Consider the following 15,355-nt stretch of genomic DNA (forward strand, 5'->3'; position numbering starts at 1 on the left):
GCGCCTTAGACCACTCGGTCATTCTGACATACTGGCAAAGACATTTTAGTCCATTCCTTAGCCGTGTGGTTTACCGTATAGTCAGGCGTTATGTGCAATATGTTAAAAAATTACAGCGAAATCTGGAATGTCATGTAGGTCTACTGTATATGTTGATGTATACTAGAAAGAAAGTTTTGTTTTGTCTTTTACCTCAAATGAAACCAAAGACACAATAGTATTTCCTGTTTCAACGTAAAGTCCACAGAACATACTGTAAGGACCGCGTGGCCTAATGGATAAGGCGTCTGACTTCGGATCAGAAGATTGAGGGTTCGAGTCCCTTTGTGGTCGATGAGTTAATAGAGTGTTGTATAAGTTCTATCTTTTTACTTTGATTAAACGAGTATAAGTTAGCGTTTACATTAACTCATGTAAGAAAGCTTGCTTTGCCAAAAACTATCTGTCAGAAGTGGGATTTGAACCTACACCTCCATTTGGAGACCAGAACACCCATGTTGGGGGAAGAATTTGCTCTTGAGTCTGGCGCCTTAGACCACTCGGCCATTCTGACATACTGGCAAAGACATTTTAGTCCATTCCTTAGCCGTGTGGTTTACCGTATGGTCAGGCGTTATGTGCAATATGTGAAAAAATTACAGAGAAATCTGGAATGTCATGTAGGTCTACTGTATTTGTTGATGTATACTAGAAAGAAAGTTTTGTTTTGTCTTTTACCTCAAATGAAACCAAAGACACAACAGTATTTCCTGTTTCAACGTAAAGTCCACAGCACATACAGTTAGGACCGCTTGGCCTAATGGATAAGGCGTCTGACTTCGAATCAGAAGATTGAGGGTTCGAGTCCCTTCGTGGTCGAAGAGTTAATAGAGTGTTGTCTAAGTGCTATCTTTTTACTTTGATTAAACGAGTATAAATTAGCGTTCAAATAGACTCATGTAAGAAAGCTTGCTTTGCCAAAAACTATCTGTCAGAAGTGGGATTTGAACCCATGCCTCCATTTGGAGACCAGAACACCCATGTTGGGGGAAGAATTTGCTCTTGAGTCTTTCGCTTTAGACCACTCGGCCATTCTGACATACTGGCAAAGACATTTTAGTCCATTCCTTAGCCGTGTGGTTTACCGTATAGTCAGGCGTTATGTGCAATATGTGAAAAAATGACAGCGAAATCTGGAATGTCATGTAGGTCTACTGTATATGTTGATGTATACTAGAAAGAAAGTTTTGTTTTGTCTTTTACCTCAAATGAAACCAAAGACACAATAGTATTTCCTGTTTCAACGTAAAGTCCACAAAACATACTGTAAGGACCGCGTGGCCTAATGGATAAGGCGTCTGACTTCGAATCAGAAGATTGAGGGTTCGAGTCCCTTCGTGGTCGATGAGTTAATAGAGCGCTGTCTAAGTGTTATCTTTTGAATTTGATTAAACGAATATAAGTTAGCGTTTACATTGACTCATGTAAGAAAGCTTGCTTTGCCAAAAATTAGCTGTCAGAAGTCGGATTTGAACCCACGCCTCCTTTTGGAGACCAGAACACCCATGTTGGGGGAAGAATTTGCTCTTGAGTCTGGCGCCTTAGACCACTCGGCCATTCTGACATACTGGCAAAGACATTTTAGTCCATTCCTTAGCCGTGTGGTTTACCGTATGGTCAGGCGTTATATGCAATATGTGAAAAAATTACAGCGAAATCTGGAATGTCATGTCGGTCTACTGTATTTGTTGATGTATTCTAGAAAGAAATTTTTGTTTTGTCTTTTACCTCAAATGAAACCAAAGACACAATAGTATTTCCTGTTTCAACGTAAAGTCCACAGAGCCTACCATCAGGACCGCGTGGCCTAATGGATAAGGCGTCTGACTTCGAATCAGAAGATTGAGGGTTTGAGTCCCTTCGTGGTCGATGAGTTAATAGAACGCTGTCTAAGTGCTACTTTTTACTTTGATTAAACGAGTATTAGTTAGCGTTTACATTGAGTCATGTAAGAAAGCTTGCTTTGCCAAAAACTATCTGTCAGAAGTGGGATTTGAACCCACGCCTCCATTTGGAGAACAGAACACCCATGTTGGGGGAAGAATTTGCTCTTGAGTCTGGCGCCTTAGACCACTCGGCCATTCTGACATACTGGCAAAGACATTTTAGTTCATTCCTTAGCCGTGTGGTTTACCGTATGGTCAGGCGTTATGTGCAATATGTGAAAAAATTACAGAGAAATCTGGAATGTCATGTAGGTCTACTGTATTTGTTGATGTATACTAGAAAGAAAGTTTTGTTTTGTCTTTTACCTCAAATGAAACCAAAGACACAACAGTATTTCCTGTTTCAACGTAAAGTCCACAGAACATACTGTAAGGACCGCGTGGCCTAATGGATAAGGCGTCTGACTTCGGATCAGAAGATTGAGGGTTCGAGTCCCTTCGTGGTCGATGAGTTAATAGAGAGCTGTCTAAGTGCTATCTTTTGAATTTGATTACACGAGTATTAGTTAGCGTTTACATTGACTCATGTAAGAAAGCTTGCTTTGCCAAAAACTTGCTGTCAGAAGTGGGATTTGAACCCATGCCTCCATTTGGAGACCAGAACACCCATTTTGGGGGAAGAATTTGCTCATGAGTCTGGCGCCTTAGACCACTCGGCCATTCTGACATACTGGCAAAGACATTTTAGTCCATTCCTTAGCCGTGTGGTTTACCGTATGGTCAGGCGTTATGTGCAATATGTGAAAAAATTACAGAGAAATCTGGAATGTCATGTAGGTCTACTGTATTTGTTGATGTATACTAGAAAGAAAGTTTTGTTTTGTCTTTTACCTCAAATGAAACCAAAGACACAACAGTATTTCCTATTTCAACGTAAAGTCCACAGAGCCTACCATCAGGACCGCGTGGCCTAATGGATAAGGCGTCTGACTTCGGGGCAGAAGATTGAAGGTTCGAGTCCCTTCGTGGTCGATGAGTTAATAGAGTGTTGTCTAAGTGCTATCTTTTTACTTTGATTAAACGAGTATAAGTTAGCGTTTACATTGACTCATGTAAGAAAGCTTGCTTTGCCAAAAACTATCTGTCAGAAGTGGGATTTGAACCCACGCCTCCATTTGGAGACCAGAACACCCATGTTGGGGGAAGAATTTGCTCTTGAGTGTGGCGCCTTAGACCACTCGGCCATTCTGACATACTGGCAAAGACATTTTAGTTCATTCCTTAGCCGTGTGGTTTACCGTATGGTCAGGCGTTATGTGCAATATGTGAAAAAATTACAGAGAAATCTGGAATGTCATGTAGGTCTACTGTATTTGTTGATGTATACTAGAAAGAAAGTTTTGTTTTGTCTTTTACCTCAAATGAAACCAAAGACACAACAGTATTTCCTGTTTCAACGTAAAGTCCACAGAACATACTGTAAGGACCGCGTGGCCTAATGGATAAGACTTCGGATCAGAAGATTGAGGGTTCGAGTCCCTTCGTGGTCGATGAGTTAATAGAGCGCTGTCTAAGTGCTATCTTTTGAATTTGATTACACGAGTATAAGTTAGCGTTCACATTGACTCATGTAAGAAAGCTTGCTTTGCCAAAAACTTGCTGTCAGAAGTGGGATTTGATCCCACACCTCCATTTGGAGACCAGAACACCCATGTTGGGGGAAGAATTTGCTCTTGAGTCTGGCGCCTTAGACCACTCGGCCATTCTGACATACTGGCAAAGCCATTTTAGTCCATTCCTTAGCCGTGTGGTTTACCGTATGGTCAGGCGTTATGTGCAATATGTGAAAAAATTACAGAGAAATCTGGAATGTCATGTAGGTCTACTGTATTTGTTGATGTATACTAGAAAGAAAGTTTTGTTTTGTCTTTTACCTCAAATGAAACCAAAGACACAACAGTATTTCCTGTTTCAACGTAAAGTCCACAGAACATACTGTAAGGACCGCGTGGCCTAATGGATAAGGCGTCTGACTTCGGATCAGAAGATTGAGGGTTCGAGTCCCTTCGTGGTCGATGAGTTAATAGAGTGTTGTCTAAGTGCTACTTTTTACTTTGATTAAACGAGTATTAGTTAGCGTTTACATTGAGTCATGTAAGAAAGCTTGCTTTGCCAAAAGCTATCTGTCAGAAGTGGGATTTGAACCCACGCCTCCATTTGGAGACCAGAACACCCATGTTGGGGGAAGAATTTGCTCTTGAGTCTGGCGCCTTAGACCACTCGGCCATTCTGACATACTGGCAAAGACATTTTAGTCCATTCCTTAGCCGTGTGGGTTACCGTATGGTCAGGCGTTATGTGCAATATGTGAAAAAATTACAGAGAAATCTGGAATGTCATGTAGGTCTACTGTATTTGTTGATGTATACTAGAAAGAAAGTTTTGTTTTGTCTTTTACCTCAAATGAAACCAAAGACACAACAGTATTTCCTGTTTCAACGTAAAGTCCACAGAGCCTACCATCAGGACCGCGTGGCCTAATGGATAAGGCGTCTGACTTCGGATCAGAAGATTGAGGGTTCGAGTCCCTTCGTGGTCGATGAGTTAATAGAGAGCTGTCTAAGTGCTATCTTTTGAATTTGATTACACGAGTATAAGTTAGCGTTTACATTGACTCATGTAAGAAAGCTTGCTTTGCCAAAAACTTGCTTTCAGAAGTGGGATTTGAACCCACACCTCCATTTGGAGACCAGAATACCCATGTTGGGGGAAGAATTTGCTCTTGAGTCTGGCGCCTTAGACCACTCGGCCATTCTGACATACTGGCAAAGACATTTTAGTCCATTCCTTAGCCGTGTGGTTTACCGTATGGTCAGGCGTTATGTGCAATATGTGAAAAAATTACAGAGAAATCTGGAATGTCATGTAGGTCTACTGTATTTGTTGATGTATACTAGAAAGAAAGTTTTGTTTTGTCTTTTACCTCAAATGAAACCAAAGACACAACAGTATTTCCTGTTTCAACGTAAAGTCCACAGAACATACTGTAAGGACCGTGTGGCCTAATGGATAAAGCGTCTGACTTCGGATCAGAAGATTGAGGGTTCGAGTCCCTTCGTGGTCGATGAGTTAATAGAGTGCAGTCTAAGTGCTATTTTTTTAATTTGATTACACGAGTATAAGTTAGCGTTTACAATGACTCATGTAAGAAAGCTTGCTTTGCCAAAAGCTAGCTGTCAGAAGTGGGATTTGAACCCACGCCTCCATTTGGAGACCAGAACACCCATGTTGAGGGAAGAATTTGCTCTTGAGTCTGGCGCCTTAGACCACTCGGCCATTCTGACATACTGGCAAAGACATTTTAGTCCATTCCTTAGCCGTGTGGTTTACCGTATGGTCAGGCGTTATGTGCAATATGTGAAAAAATTACAGAGAAATCTGGAATGTCATGTAGGTCTACTGTATTTGTTGATGTATACTAGAAAGAAAGTTTTGTTTTGTCTTTTACCTCAAATGAAACCAAAGACACAACAGTATTTCCTGTTTCAACGTAAAGTCCACGGAACATGCTGTAAGGACCGTGTGGCCTAATGGATAAGGCGTCTGACTTCGGATCAGAAGATTGAGGGTTCGAGTCCCTTTGTGGTCGATGAGTTAATAGAGTGTTGTCTAAGTGCTATCTTTTTACTTTGATTAAACAAGTATAAGTTAGCGTTTACATTGACTCATGTAAGAAAGCTTGCTTTGCCAAAAACTATCTGTCAGAAGTGGCATTTGAACCCACGCCTCCATTTGGAGACCAGAACACCCATGTTGGGGGAAGAATTTGCTCTTGAGTCTGGCGGCTTAGACCACTCGGCCATTCTGACATACTGGCAAAGACATTTTAGTCCATTCCTTAGCCGTGTGGTTTACCGTATGGTCAGGCGTTATGTGCAATATGTGAAAAAATTACAGAGAAATCTGGAATGTCATGTAGGTCTACTGTATTTGTTGATGTATACTAGAAAGAAAGTTTTGTTTTGTCTTTTACCTCAAATGAAACCAAAGACACAACAGTATTTCCTGTTTCAACGTAAAGTCCACAGAACATGCTGTAAGGACCGTGTGGCCTAATGGATAAAGCGTCTGACTTCGGATCAGAAGATTGAGGGTTCGAGTCCCTTTGTGGTCGATGAGTTAATAGAGTGCAGTCTAAGTGCTATTTTTTTAATTTGATTACACGAGTATAAGTTAGCGTTTACAATGACTCATGTAAGAAAGCTTGCTTTGCCAAAAACTTGCTTTCAGAAGTGGGATTTGAACCCACACCTCCATTTGGAGACCAGAATACCCATGTTGGGGGAAGAATTTGCTCTTGAGTCTGGCGCCTTAGACCACTCGGCCATTCTGCCATACTGGCAAAGACATTTTAGTCCATTCCTTAGCCGTGTGGTTTACCGTATGGTCAGGCGTTATGTGCAATATGTGAAAAAATTACAGAGAAATCTGGAATGTCATGTAGGTCTACTGTATTTGTTGATGTATACTAGAAAGAAAGTTTTGTTTTGTCTTTTACCTCAAATGAAACCAAAGACACAACAGTATTTCCTGTTTCAACGTAAAGTCCACAGAACATACTGTAAGGACCGTGTGGCCTAATGGATAAAGCGTCTGACTTCGGATCAGAAGATTGAGGGTTCGAGTCCCTTCGTGGTCGATGAGTTAATAGAGTGCAGTCTAAGTGCTATTTTTTTAATTTGATTACACGAGTATAAGTTAGCGTTTACAATGACTCATGTAAGAAAGCTTGCTTTGCCAAAAGCTAGCTGTCAGAAGTGGGATTTGAACCCACGCCTCCATTTGGAGACCAGAACACCCATGTTGGGGGAAGAATTTGCTCTTGAGTCTGGCGCCTTAGACCACTCGGCCATTCTGACATACTGGCAAAGACATTTTAGTCCATTCCTTAGCCGTGTGGTTTACCGTATGGTCAGGCGTTATGTGCAATATGTGAAAAAATTACAGAGAAATCTGGAATGTCATGTAGGTCTACTGTATTTGTTGATGTATACTAGAAAGAAAGTTTTGTTTTGTCTTTTACCTCAAATGAAACCAAAGACACAACAGTATTTCCTGTTTCAACGTAAAGTCCACGGAACATGCTGTAAGGACCGTGTGGCCTAATGGATAAGGCGTCTGACTTCGGATCAGAAGATTGAGGGTTCGAGTCCCTTCGTGGTCGATGAGTTAATAGAGTGTTGTCTAAGTGCTATCTTTTTACTTTGATTAAACAAGTATAAGTTAGTGTTTACATTGACTCATGTAAGAAAGCTTGCTTTGCCAAAAACTATCTGTCAGAAGTGGCATTTGAACCCACGCCTCCATTTGGAGACCAGAACACCCATGTTGGGGGAAGAATTTGCTCTTGAGTCTGGCGCCTTAGACCACTCGGCCATTCTGACATACTGGCAAAGACATTTTAGTCCATTCCTTAGCCGTGTGGTTTACCGTATGGTCAGGCGTTATGTGCAATATGTGAAAAAATTACAGAGAAATCTGGAATGTCATGTAGGTCTACTGTATTTGTTGATGTATACTAGAAAGAAAGTTTTGTTTTGTCTTTTACCTCAAATGAAACCAAAGACACAACAGTATTTCCTATTTCAACGTAAAGTCCACAGAGCCTACCATCAGGACCGCGTGGCCTAATGGATAAGGCGTCTGACTTCGGATCAGAAGATTGAGGGTTCGAGTCCCTTTGTGGTCGATAAGTTAATAGAGTGCAGTCTAAGTGCTATTTTTTTAATTTGATTACACTAGTATAAGTTAGCGTTTACATTGACTCATGTAAGAAAGCTTGCTTTGCCAAAAACTTGCTTTCAGAAGTGGGATTTGAACCCACACCTCCATTTGGAGACCAGAATACCCATGTTGGGGGAAGAATTTGCTCTTGAGTCTGGCGCCTTAGACCACTCGGCCATTCTGACATACTGGCAAAGACATTTTACTCCATTCCTTAGCCGTGTGGTTTACCGTATGGTCAGGCGTTATGTGCAATATGTGAAAAAATTACAGAGAAATCTGGAATGTCATGTAGGTCTACTGTATTTGTTGATGTATACTAGAAAGAAAGTTTTGTTTTGTCTTTTACCTCAAATGAAACCAAAGACACAACAGTATTTCCTGTTTCAACGTAAAGTCCACAGAGCCTACCATCAGGACCGCGTGGCCTAATGGATAAGGCGTCTGACTTCGGATCAGAAGATTGAGGGTTCGAGTCCCTTCGTGGTCGATGAGTTAATAGAGAGCTGTCTAAGTGCTATCTTTTGAATTTGATTACACGAGTATTAGTTAGCGTTTACATTGACTCATGTAAGAAAGCTTGCTTTGCCAAAAACTTGCTGTCAGAAGTGGGATTTGAACCCATGCCTCCATTTGGAGACCAGAATACCCATTTTGGGGGAAGAATTTGCTCTTGAGTCTGGCGCCTTAGACCACTCGGCCATTCTGACATACTGGCAAAGACATTTTAGTCCATTCCTTAGCCGTGTGGTTTACCGTATGGTCAGGCGTTATGTGCAATATGTGAAAAAATTACAGAGAAATCTGGAATGTCATGTAGGTCTACTGTATTTGTTGATGTATACTAGAAAGAAAGTTTTGTTTTGTCTTTTACCTCAAATGAAACCAAAGACACAACAGTATTTCCTGTTTCAACGTAAAGTCCACAGAACATACTGTAAGGACCGTGTGGCCTAATGGATAAAGCGTCTGACTTCGGATCAGAAGATTGAGGGTTCGAGTCCCTTCGTGGTCGATGAGTTAATAGAGTGCAGTCTAAGTGCTATTTTTTTAATTTGATTACACGAGTATAAGTTAGCGTTTACAATGACTCATGTAAGAAAGCTTGCTTTGCCAAAAGCTAGCTGTCAGAAGTGGGATTTGAACCCACGCCTCCATTTGGAGACCAGAACACCCATGTTGAGGGAAGAATTTGCTCTTGAGTCTGGCGCCTTAGACCACTCGGCCATTCTGACATACTGGCAAAGACATTTTAGTCCATTCCTTAGCCGTGTGGTTTACCGTATGGTCAGGCGTTATGTGCAATATGTGAAAAAATTACAGAGAAATCTGGAATGTCATGTAGGTCTACTGTATTTGTTGATGTATACTAGAAAGAAAGTTTTGTTTTGTCTTTTACCTCAAATGAAACCAAAGACACAACAGTATTTCCTGTTTCAACGTAAAGTCCACGGAACATGCTGTAAGGACCGTGTGGCCTAATGGATAAGGCGTCTGACTTCGGATCAGAAGATTGAGGGTTCGAGTCCCTTTGTGGTCGATGAGTTAATAGAGTGTTGTCTAAGTGCTATCTTTTTACTTTGATTAAACAAGTATAAGTTAGCGTTTACATTGACTCATGTAAGAAAGCTTGCTTTGCCAAAAACTATCTGTCAGAAGTGGCATTTGAACCCACGCCTCCATTTGGAGACCAGAACACCCATGTTGGGGGAAGAATTTGCTCTTGAGTCTGGCGGCTTAGACCACTCGGCCATTCTGACATACTGGCAAAGACATTTTAGTCCATTCCTTAGCCGTGTGGTTTACCGTATGGTCAGGCGTTATGTGCAATATGTGAAAAAATTACAGAGAAATCTGGAATGTCATGTAGGTCTACTGTATTTGTTGATGTATACTAGAAAGAAAGTTTTGTTTTGTCTTTTACCTCAAATGAAACCAAAGACACAACAGTATTTCCTGTTTCAACGTAAAGTCCACAGAACATGCTGTAAGGACCGTGTGGCCTAATGGATAAAGCGTCTGACTTCGGATCAGAAGATTGAGGGTTCGAGTCCCTTTGTGGTCGATGAGTTAATAGAGTGCAGTCTAAGTGCTATTTTTTTAATTTGATTACACGAGTATAAGTTAGCGTTTACAATGACTCATGTAAGAAAGCTTGCTTTGCCAAAAACTTGCTTTCAGAAGTGGGATTTGAACCCACACCTCCATTTGGAGACCAGAATACCCATGTTGGGGGAAGAATTTGCTCTTGAGTCTGGCGCCTTAGACCACTCGGCCATTCTGCCATACTGGCAAAGACATTTTAGTCCATTCCTTAGCCGTGTGGTTTACCGTATGGTCAGGCGTTATGTGCAATATGTGAAAAAATTACAGAGAAATCTGGAATGTCATGTAGGTCTACTGTATTTGTTGATGTATACTAGAAAGAAAGTTTTGTTTTGTCTTTTACCTCAAATGAAACCAAAGACACAACAGTATTTCCTGTTTCAACGTAAAGTCCACAGAACATACTGTAAGGACCGTGTGGCCTAATGGATAAAGCGTCTGACTTCGGATCAGAAGATTGAGGGTTCGAGTCCCTTCGTGGTCGATGAGTTAATAGAGTGCAGTCTAAGTGCTATTTTTTTAATTTGATTACACGAGTATAAGTTAGCGTTTACAATGACTCATGTAAGAAAGCTTGCTTTGCCAAAAGCTAGCTGTCAGAAGTGGGATTTGAACCCACGCCTCCATTTGGAGACCAGAACACCCATGTTGGGGGAAGAATTTGCTCTTGAGTCTGGCGCCTTAGACCACTCGGCCATTCTGACATACTGGCAAAGACATTTTAGTCCATTCCTTAGCCGTGTGGTTTACCGTATGGTCAGGCGTTATGTGCAATATGTGAAAAAATTACAGAGAAATCTGGAATGTCATGTAGGTCTACTGTATTTGTTGATGTATACTAGAAAGAAAGTTTTGTTTTGTCTTTTACCTCAAATGAAACCAAAGACACAACAGTATTTCCTGTTTCAACGTAAAGTCCACGGAACATGCTGTAAGGACCGTGTGGCCTAATGGATAAGGCGTCTGACTTCGGATCAGAAGATTGAGGGTTCGAGTCCCTTCGTGGTCGATGAGTTAATAGAGTGTTGTCTAAGTGCTATCTTTTTACTTTGATTAAACAAGTATAAGTTAGTGTTTACATTGACTCATGTAAGAAAGCTTGCTTTGCCAAAAACTATCTGTCAGAAGTGGCATTTGAACCCACGCCTCCATTTGGAGACCAGAACACCCATGTTGGGGGAAGAATTTGCTCTTGAGTCTGGCGCCTTAGACCACTCGGCCATTCTGACATACTGGCAAAGACATTTTAGTCCATTCCTTAGCCGTGTGGTTTACCGTATGGTCAGGCGTTATGTGCAATATGTGAAAAAATTACAGAGAAATCTGGAATGTCATGTAGGTCTACTGTATTTGTTGATGTATACTAGAAAGAAAGTTTTGTTTTGTCTTTTACCTCAAATGAAACCAAAGACACAACAGTATTTCCTATTTCAACGTAAAGTCCACAGAGCCTACCATCAGGACCGCGTGGCCTAATGGATAAGGCGTCTGACTTCGGATCAGAAGATTGAGGGTTCGAGTCCCTTTGTGGTCGATAAGTTAATAGAGTGCAGTCTAAGTGCTATTTTTTTAATTTGATTACACTAGTATAAGTTAGCGTTTACATTGACTCATGTAAGAAAGCTTGCTTTGCCAAAAACTTGCTTTCAGAAGTGGGATTTGAACCCACACCTCCATTTGGAGACCAGAATACCCATGTTGGGGGAAGAATTTGCTCTTGAGTCTGGCGCCTTAGACCACTCGGCCATTCTGACATACTGGCAAAGACATTTTACTCCATTCCTTAGCCGTGTGGTTTACCGTATGGTCAGGCGTTATGTGCAATATGTGAAAAAATTACAGAGAAATCTGGAATGTCATGTAGGTCTACTGTATTTGTTGATGTATACTAGAAAGAAAGTTTTGTTTTGTCTTTTACCTCAAATGAAACCAAAGACACAACAGTATTTCCTGTTTCAACGTAAAGTCCACAGAGCCTACCATCAGGACCGCGTGGCCTAATGGATAAGGCGTCTGACTTCGGATCAGAAGATTGAGGGTTCGAGTCCCTTCGTGGTCGATGAGTTAATAGAGAGCTGTCTAAGTGCTATCTTTTGAATTTGATTACACGAGTATTAGTTAGCGTTTACATTGACTCATGTAAGAAAGCTTGCTTTGCCAAAAACTTGCTGTCAGAAGTGGGATTTGAACCCATGCCTCCATTTGGAGACCAGAATACCCATTTTGGGGGAAGAATTTGCTCTTGAGTCTGGCGCCTTAGACCACTCGGCCATTCTGACATACTGGCAAAGACATTTTAGTCCATTCCTTAGCCGTGTGGTTTACCGTATGGTCAGGCGTTATGTGCAATATGTGAAAAAATTACAGAGAAATCTGGAATGTCATGTAGGTCTACTGTATTTGTTGATGTATACTAGAAAGAAAGTTTTGTTTTGTCTTTTACCTCAAATGAAACCAAAGACACAACAGTATTTCCTGTTTCAACGTAAAGTCCACGGAACATACTGTAAGGACCGCGTGGCCTAATGGATAAGGCGTCTGACTTCGGATGAGAAGATTGAAGGTTCGAGTCCCTTCGTGGTCGATGAGTTAATAGAGTGTTGTCTAAGTGCTATCTTTTTACTTTGATTAAACGAGTATAAGTTAGCGTTTACATTGACTCATGTAAGAAAGCTTGCTTTGCCAAAAACTATCTGTCAGAAGTGGGATTTGAACCCACGTCTCCATTTGGAGACCAGAACACCCATGTTGGGGGAAGAATTTGCTCTTGAGTCTGGCGCCTTAGACCACTCGGCCATTCTGACATACTGGCAAAGACATTTTAGTTCATTCCTTAGCCGTGTGGTTTACCGTATGGTCAGGCGTTATGTGCAATATGTGAAAAAATTACAGAGAAATCTGGAATGTCATGTAGGTCTACTGTATTTGTTGATGTATACTAGAAAGAAAGTTTTGTTTTGTCTTTTACCTCAAATGAAACCAAAGACACAACAGTATTTCCTGTTTCAACGTAAAGTCCACAGAGCCTACCATCAGGACCGCGTGGCCTAACGGATAAGGTGTCTGACTTCGGATCAGAAGATTGAGGGTTCGAGTCCCTTCGTGGTCGATGAGTTAATAGAGAGCTGTCTAAGTGCTATCTTTTGAATTTGATTACACGAGTATTAGTTAGCGTTTACATTGACTCATGTGAGAAAGCTTGCTTTGCCAAAAACTTGCTGTCAGAAGTGGGATTTGAACCCACGCCTCCATGTGGAGACCAGAACACCCATGTTGGGGGAAGAATTTGCTCTTGAGTCTGGCGCCTTAGACCACTCGGCCATTCTGACATACTGGCAAAGCCATTTTAGTCCATTCCTTAGCCGTGTGGTTTACCGTATGGTCAGGCGTTATGTGCAATATGTGAAAAAATTACAGAGAAATCTGGAATGTCATGTAGGTCTACTGTATTTGTTGATGTATACTAGAAAGAAAGTTTTGTTTTGTCTTTTACCTCAAATGAAACCAAAGACACAACAGTATTTCCTGTTTCAACGTAAAGTCCACAGAACATACTGTAAGGACCGCGTGGCCTAATGGATAAGGCGTCTGACTTCGGATCAGAAGATTGAGGGTTTGAGTCCCTTCGTGGTCGATGAGTTAATAGAGCGCTGTCTAAGTGCTATCTTTTGAATTTGATTACACGAGTATAAGTTAGCGTTCACATTGACTCATGTAAGAAAGCTTGCTTTGCCAAAAGCTAGCTGTCAGAAGTGGTATTTGAACCCACACCTCCATTTGGAGACCAGAACACCCATGTTGGGGGAAGAATTTGCTCTTGAGTCTGGCGCCTTAGACCACTCGGCCATTCTAACATACTGGCAAAGACATTTTAGTCCATTCCTTAGCCGTGTGGTTTACCGTATGGTCAGGCGTTATGTGCAATATGTGAAAAAATTACAGAGAAATCTGGAATGTCATGTAGGTCTACTGTATTTGTTGATGTATACTAGAAAGAAAGTTTTGTTTTGTCTTTTACCTCAAATGAAACCAAAGAAACAACAGTATTTCCTGTTTAAACGTAAAGTCCACGGTGCATACTGTAAGGACCGCGTGGCCTAATGGATAAGGCGTCTGACTTCGGATCAGAAGATTGAGGGTTCGAGTCCCTTCGTGGTCGATGAGTTAATAGAGTGTTGTCTAAGTGCTACTTTTTACTTTGATTAAACGAGTATTAGTTAGCGTTTACATTGAGTCATGTAAGAAAGCTTGCTTTGCCAAAAGCTATCTGTCAGAAGTGGGATTTGAACCCACGCCTCCATTTGGAGACCAGAACACCCATGTTGGGGGAAGAATTTGCTCTTGAGTCTGGCGCCTTAGACCACTCGGCCATTCTGACATACTGGCAAAGACATTTTAGTCCATTCCTTAGCCGTGTGGTTTACCGTATGGTCAGGCGTTATGTGCAATATGTGAAAAAATTACAGAGAAATCTGGAATGTCATGTAGGTCTACTGTATTTGTTGATGTATACTAGAAAGAAAGTTTTGTTTTGTCTTTTACCTCAAATGAAACCAAAGACACAACAGTATTTCCTGTTTCAACGTAAAGTCCACAGAGCCTACCATCAGGACCGCGTGGCCTAATGGATAAGGCGTCTGACTTCGGATCAGAAGATTGAGGGTTCGAGTCCCTTCGTGGTCGATGAGTTAATAGAGAGCTGTCTAAGTGCTATCTTTTGAATTTGATTACACGAGTATAAGTTAGCGTTTACATTGACTCATGTAAGAAAGCTTGCTTTGCCAAAAACTTGCTTTCAGAAGTGGGATTTGAACCCACACCTCCATTTGGAGACCAGAATACCCATGTTGGGGGAGGAATTTGCTCTTGAGTCTGGCGCCTTAGACCACTCGGCCATTCTGACATACTGGCAAAGACATTTTAGTCCATTCCTTAGCCGTGTGGTTTACCGTATGGTCAGGCGTTATGTGCAATATGTGAAAAAATTACAGAGAAATCTGGAATGTCATGTAGGTCTACTGTATTTGTTGATGTATACTAGAAAGAAAGTTTTGTTTTGTCTTTTACCTCAAATGAAACCAAAGACACAACAGTATTTCCTGTTTCAACGTAAAGTCCACAGAACATACTGTAAGGACCGTGTGGCCTAATGGATAAAGCGTCTGACTTCGGATCAGAAGATTGAGGGTTCGAGTCCCTTCGTGGTCGATGAGTTAATAGAGTGCAGTCTAAGTGCTATTTTTTTAATTTGATTACACGAGTATAAGTTAGCGTTTACAATGACTCATGTAAGAAAGCTTGCTTTGCCAAAAGCTAGCTGTCAGAAGTGGGATTTGAACCCACGCCTCCATTTGGAGACCAGAACACCCATGTTGGGGGAAGTATTTGCTCTTGAGTCTGGCGCCTTAGACCACTCGGCCATTCTGACATACTGGCAAAGACATTTTAGTCCATTCCTTAGCCGTGTGGTTTACCGTATGGTCAGGCGTTATGTGCAATATGTGAAAAAATTACAGAGAAATCTGGAATGTCATGTAGGT

At 41.3% G+C, this 15,355-nt stretch overlaps 31 non-coding genes across 31 annotated transcripts; 18 read left to right on the forward strand and 13 right to left on the reverse strand.

The window, feature by feature from the left end:
- Positions 1–260: 260 nt before the first annotated feature.
- On the forward strand, positions 261–333 carry TRNAR-UCG (transfer RNA arginine (anticodon UCG)). Its single transcript has one exon. It is a non-coding gene; the product is annotated as a tRNA-Arg (tRNA).
- Positions 334–1,310: 977 nt separating this feature from the next.
- Positions 1,311–1,383, forward strand: TRNAR-UCG (transfer RNA arginine (anticodon UCG)). Its single transcript has one exon. It is a non-coding gene; the product is annotated as a tRNA-Arg (tRNA).
- Positions 1,384–1,835: 452 nt separating this feature from the next.
- On the forward strand, positions 1,836–1,908 carry TRNAR-UCG (transfer RNA arginine (anticodon UCG)). Its single transcript has one exon. It is a non-coding gene; the product is annotated as a tRNA-Arg (tRNA).
- A 109-nt stretch (positions 1,909–2,017) lies between these two features.
- Positions 2,018–2,127, reverse strand: TRNAL-CAA (transfer RNA leucine (anticodon CAA)). The gene is made up of 2 exons: positions 2,090–2,127; positions 2,018–2,063 (listed from the first exon to the last, which is right to left on the reverse strand). It is a non-coding gene; the product is annotated as a tRNA-Leu (tRNA).
- Positions 2,128–2,359: 232 nt separating this feature from the next.
- TRNAR-UCG (transfer RNA arginine (anticodon UCG)) lies at positions 2,360–2,432 on the forward strand. Its single transcript has one exon. It is a non-coding gene; the product is annotated as a tRNA-Arg (tRNA).
- Positions 2,433–3,585: 1,153 nt separating this feature from the next.
- Positions 3,586–3,695, reverse strand: TRNAL-CAA (transfer RNA leucine (anticodon CAA)). Its single transcript has 2 exons — positions 3,658–3,695; positions 3,586–3,631 (listed from the first exon to the last, which is right to left on the reverse strand). It is a non-coding gene; the product is annotated as a tRNA-Leu (tRNA).
- A 232-nt stretch (positions 3,696–3,927) lies between these two features.
- TRNAR-UCG (transfer RNA arginine (anticodon UCG)) lies at positions 3,928–4,000 on the forward strand. Its single transcript has one exon. It is a non-coding gene; the product is annotated as a tRNA-Arg (tRNA).
- Positions 4,001–4,109: 109 nt separating this feature from the next.
- On the reverse strand, positions 4,110–4,219 carry TRNAL-CAA (transfer RNA leucine (anticodon CAA)). Its single transcript has 2 exons — positions 4,182–4,219; positions 4,110–4,155 (listed from the first exon to the last, which is right to left on the reverse strand). It is a non-coding gene; the product is annotated as a tRNA-Leu (tRNA).
- A 232-nt stretch (positions 4,220–4,451) lies between these two features.
- On the forward strand, positions 4,452–4,524 carry TRNAR-UCG (transfer RNA arginine (anticodon UCG)). Its single transcript has one exon. It is a non-coding gene; the product is annotated as a tRNA-Arg (tRNA).
- Positions 4,525–5,159: 635 nt separating this feature from the next.
- TRNAL-CAA (transfer RNA leucine (anticodon CAA)) lies at positions 5,160–5,269 on the reverse strand. Its single transcript has 2 exons — positions 5,232–5,269; positions 5,160–5,205 (listed from the first exon to the last, which is right to left on the reverse strand). It is a non-coding gene; the product is annotated as a tRNA-Leu (tRNA).
- A 232-nt stretch (positions 5,270–5,501) lies between these two features.
- TRNAR-UCG (transfer RNA arginine (anticodon UCG)) lies at positions 5,502–5,574 on the forward strand. Its single transcript has one exon. It is a non-coding gene; the product is annotated as a tRNA-Arg (tRNA).
- Positions 5,575–6,734: 1,160 nt separating this feature from the next.
- On the reverse strand, positions 6,735–6,844 carry TRNAL-CAA (transfer RNA leucine (anticodon CAA)). Its single transcript has 2 exons — positions 6,807–6,844; positions 6,735–6,780 (listed from the first exon to the last, which is right to left on the reverse strand). It is a non-coding gene; the product is annotated as a tRNA-Leu (tRNA).
- A 232-nt stretch (positions 6,845–7,076) lies between these two features.
- TRNAR-UCG (transfer RNA arginine (anticodon UCG)) lies at positions 7,077–7,149 on the forward strand. The gene has a single exon. It is a non-coding gene; the product is annotated as a tRNA-Arg (tRNA).
- A 452-nt stretch (positions 7,150–7,601) lies between these two features.
- On the forward strand, positions 7,602–7,674 carry TRNAR-UCG (transfer RNA arginine (anticodon UCG)). The gene has a single exon. It is a non-coding gene; the product is annotated as a tRNA-Arg (tRNA).
- A 452-nt stretch (positions 7,675–8,126) lies between these two features.
- TRNAR-UCG (transfer RNA arginine (anticodon UCG)) lies at positions 8,127–8,199 on the forward strand. Its single transcript has one exon. It is a non-coding gene; the product is annotated as a tRNA-Arg (tRNA).
- A 110-nt stretch (positions 8,200–8,309) lies between these two features.
- Positions 8,310–8,419, reverse strand: TRNAL-CAA (transfer RNA leucine (anticodon CAA)). Its single transcript has 2 exons — positions 8,382–8,419; positions 8,310–8,355 (listed from the first exon to the last, which is right to left on the reverse strand). It is a non-coding gene; the product is annotated as a tRNA-Leu (tRNA).
- Positions 8,420–8,834: 415 nt separating this feature from the next.
- TRNAL-CAA (transfer RNA leucine (anticodon CAA)) lies at positions 8,835–8,944 on the reverse strand. The gene is made up of 2 exons: positions 8,907–8,944; positions 8,835–8,880 (listed from the first exon to the last, which is right to left on the reverse strand). It is a non-coding gene; the product is annotated as a tRNA-Leu (tRNA).
- A 232-nt stretch (positions 8,945–9,176) lies between these two features.
- Positions 9,177–9,249, forward strand: TRNAR-UCG (transfer RNA arginine (anticodon UCG)). The gene has a single exon. It is a non-coding gene; the product is annotated as a tRNA-Arg (tRNA).
- A 1,160-nt stretch (positions 9,250–10,409) lies between these two features.
- On the reverse strand, positions 10,410–10,519 carry TRNAL-CAA (transfer RNA leucine (anticodon CAA)). The gene is made up of 2 exons: positions 10,482–10,519; positions 10,410–10,455 (listed from the first exon to the last, which is right to left on the reverse strand). It is a non-coding gene; the product is annotated as a tRNA-Leu (tRNA).
- Positions 10,520–10,751: 232 nt separating this feature from the next.
- On the forward strand, positions 10,752–10,824 carry TRNAR-UCG (transfer RNA arginine (anticodon UCG)). The gene has a single exon. It is a non-coding gene; the product is annotated as a tRNA-Arg (tRNA).
- A 452-nt stretch (positions 10,825–11,276) lies between these two features.
- Positions 11,277–11,349, forward strand: TRNAR-UCG (transfer RNA arginine (anticodon UCG)). Its single transcript has one exon. It is a non-coding gene; the product is annotated as a tRNA-Arg (tRNA).
- A 452-nt stretch (positions 11,350–11,801) lies between these two features.
- TRNAR-UCG (transfer RNA arginine (anticodon UCG)) lies at positions 11,802–11,874 on the forward strand. The gene has a single exon. It is a non-coding gene; the product is annotated as a tRNA-Arg (tRNA).
- Positions 11,875–11,984: 110 nt separating this feature from the next.
- TRNAL-CAA (transfer RNA leucine (anticodon CAA)) lies at positions 11,985–12,094 on the reverse strand. The gene is made up of 2 exons: positions 12,057–12,094; positions 11,985–12,030 (listed from the first exon to the last, which is right to left on the reverse strand). It is a non-coding gene; the product is annotated as a tRNA-Leu (tRNA).
- Positions 12,095–12,509: 415 nt separating this feature from the next.
- Positions 12,510–12,619, reverse strand: TRNAL-CAA (transfer RNA leucine (anticodon CAA)). The gene is made up of 2 exons: positions 12,582–12,619; positions 12,510–12,555 (listed from the first exon to the last, which is right to left on the reverse strand). It is a non-coding gene; the product is annotated as a tRNA-Leu (tRNA).
- A 232-nt stretch (positions 12,620–12,851) lies between these two features.
- Positions 12,852–12,924, forward strand: TRNAR-UCG (transfer RNA arginine (anticodon UCG)). Its single transcript has one exon. It is a non-coding gene; the product is annotated as a tRNA-Arg (tRNA).
- A 110-nt stretch (positions 12,925–13,034) lies between these two features.
- TRNAL-CAA (transfer RNA leucine (anticodon CAA)) lies at positions 13,035–13,144 on the reverse strand. The gene is made up of 2 exons: positions 13,107–13,144; positions 13,035–13,080 (listed from the first exon to the last, which is right to left on the reverse strand). It is a non-coding gene; the product is annotated as a tRNA-Leu (tRNA).
- Positions 13,145–13,376: 232 nt separating this feature from the next.
- On the forward strand, positions 13,377–13,449 carry TRNAR-UCG (transfer RNA arginine (anticodon UCG)). The gene has a single exon. It is a non-coding gene; the product is annotated as a tRNA-Arg (tRNA).
- Positions 13,450–13,901: 452 nt separating this feature from the next.
- On the forward strand, positions 13,902–13,974 carry TRNAR-UCG (transfer RNA arginine (anticodon UCG)). The gene has a single exon. It is a non-coding gene; the product is annotated as a tRNA-Arg (tRNA).
- A 109-nt stretch (positions 13,975–14,083) lies between these two features.
- On the reverse strand, positions 14,084–14,193 carry TRNAL-CAA (transfer RNA leucine (anticodon CAA)). Its single transcript has 2 exons — positions 14,156–14,193; positions 14,084–14,129 (listed from the first exon to the last, which is right to left on the reverse strand). It is a non-coding gene; the product is annotated as a tRNA-Leu (tRNA).
- Positions 14,194–14,425: 232 nt separating this feature from the next.
- On the forward strand, positions 14,426–14,498 carry TRNAR-UCG (transfer RNA arginine (anticodon UCG)). Its single transcript has one exon. It is a non-coding gene; the product is annotated as a tRNA-Arg (tRNA).
- A 635-nt stretch (positions 14,499–15,133) lies between these two features.
- TRNAL-CAA (transfer RNA leucine (anticodon CAA)) lies at positions 15,134–15,243 on the reverse strand. Its single transcript has 2 exons — positions 15,206–15,243; positions 15,134–15,179 (listed from the first exon to the last, which is right to left on the reverse strand). It is a non-coding gene; the product is annotated as a tRNA-Leu (tRNA).
- Positions 15,244–15,355: the final 112 nt, after the last annotated feature.

Source organism: Engystomops pustulosus, chromosome 9 (assembly GCF_040894005.1).
Source record: "Engystomops pustulosus chromosome 9, aEngPut4.maternal, whole genome shotgun sequence".
NCBI lineage: Eukaryota > Metazoa > Chordata > Amphibia > Anura > Leptodactylidae > Engystomops > Engystomops pustulosus.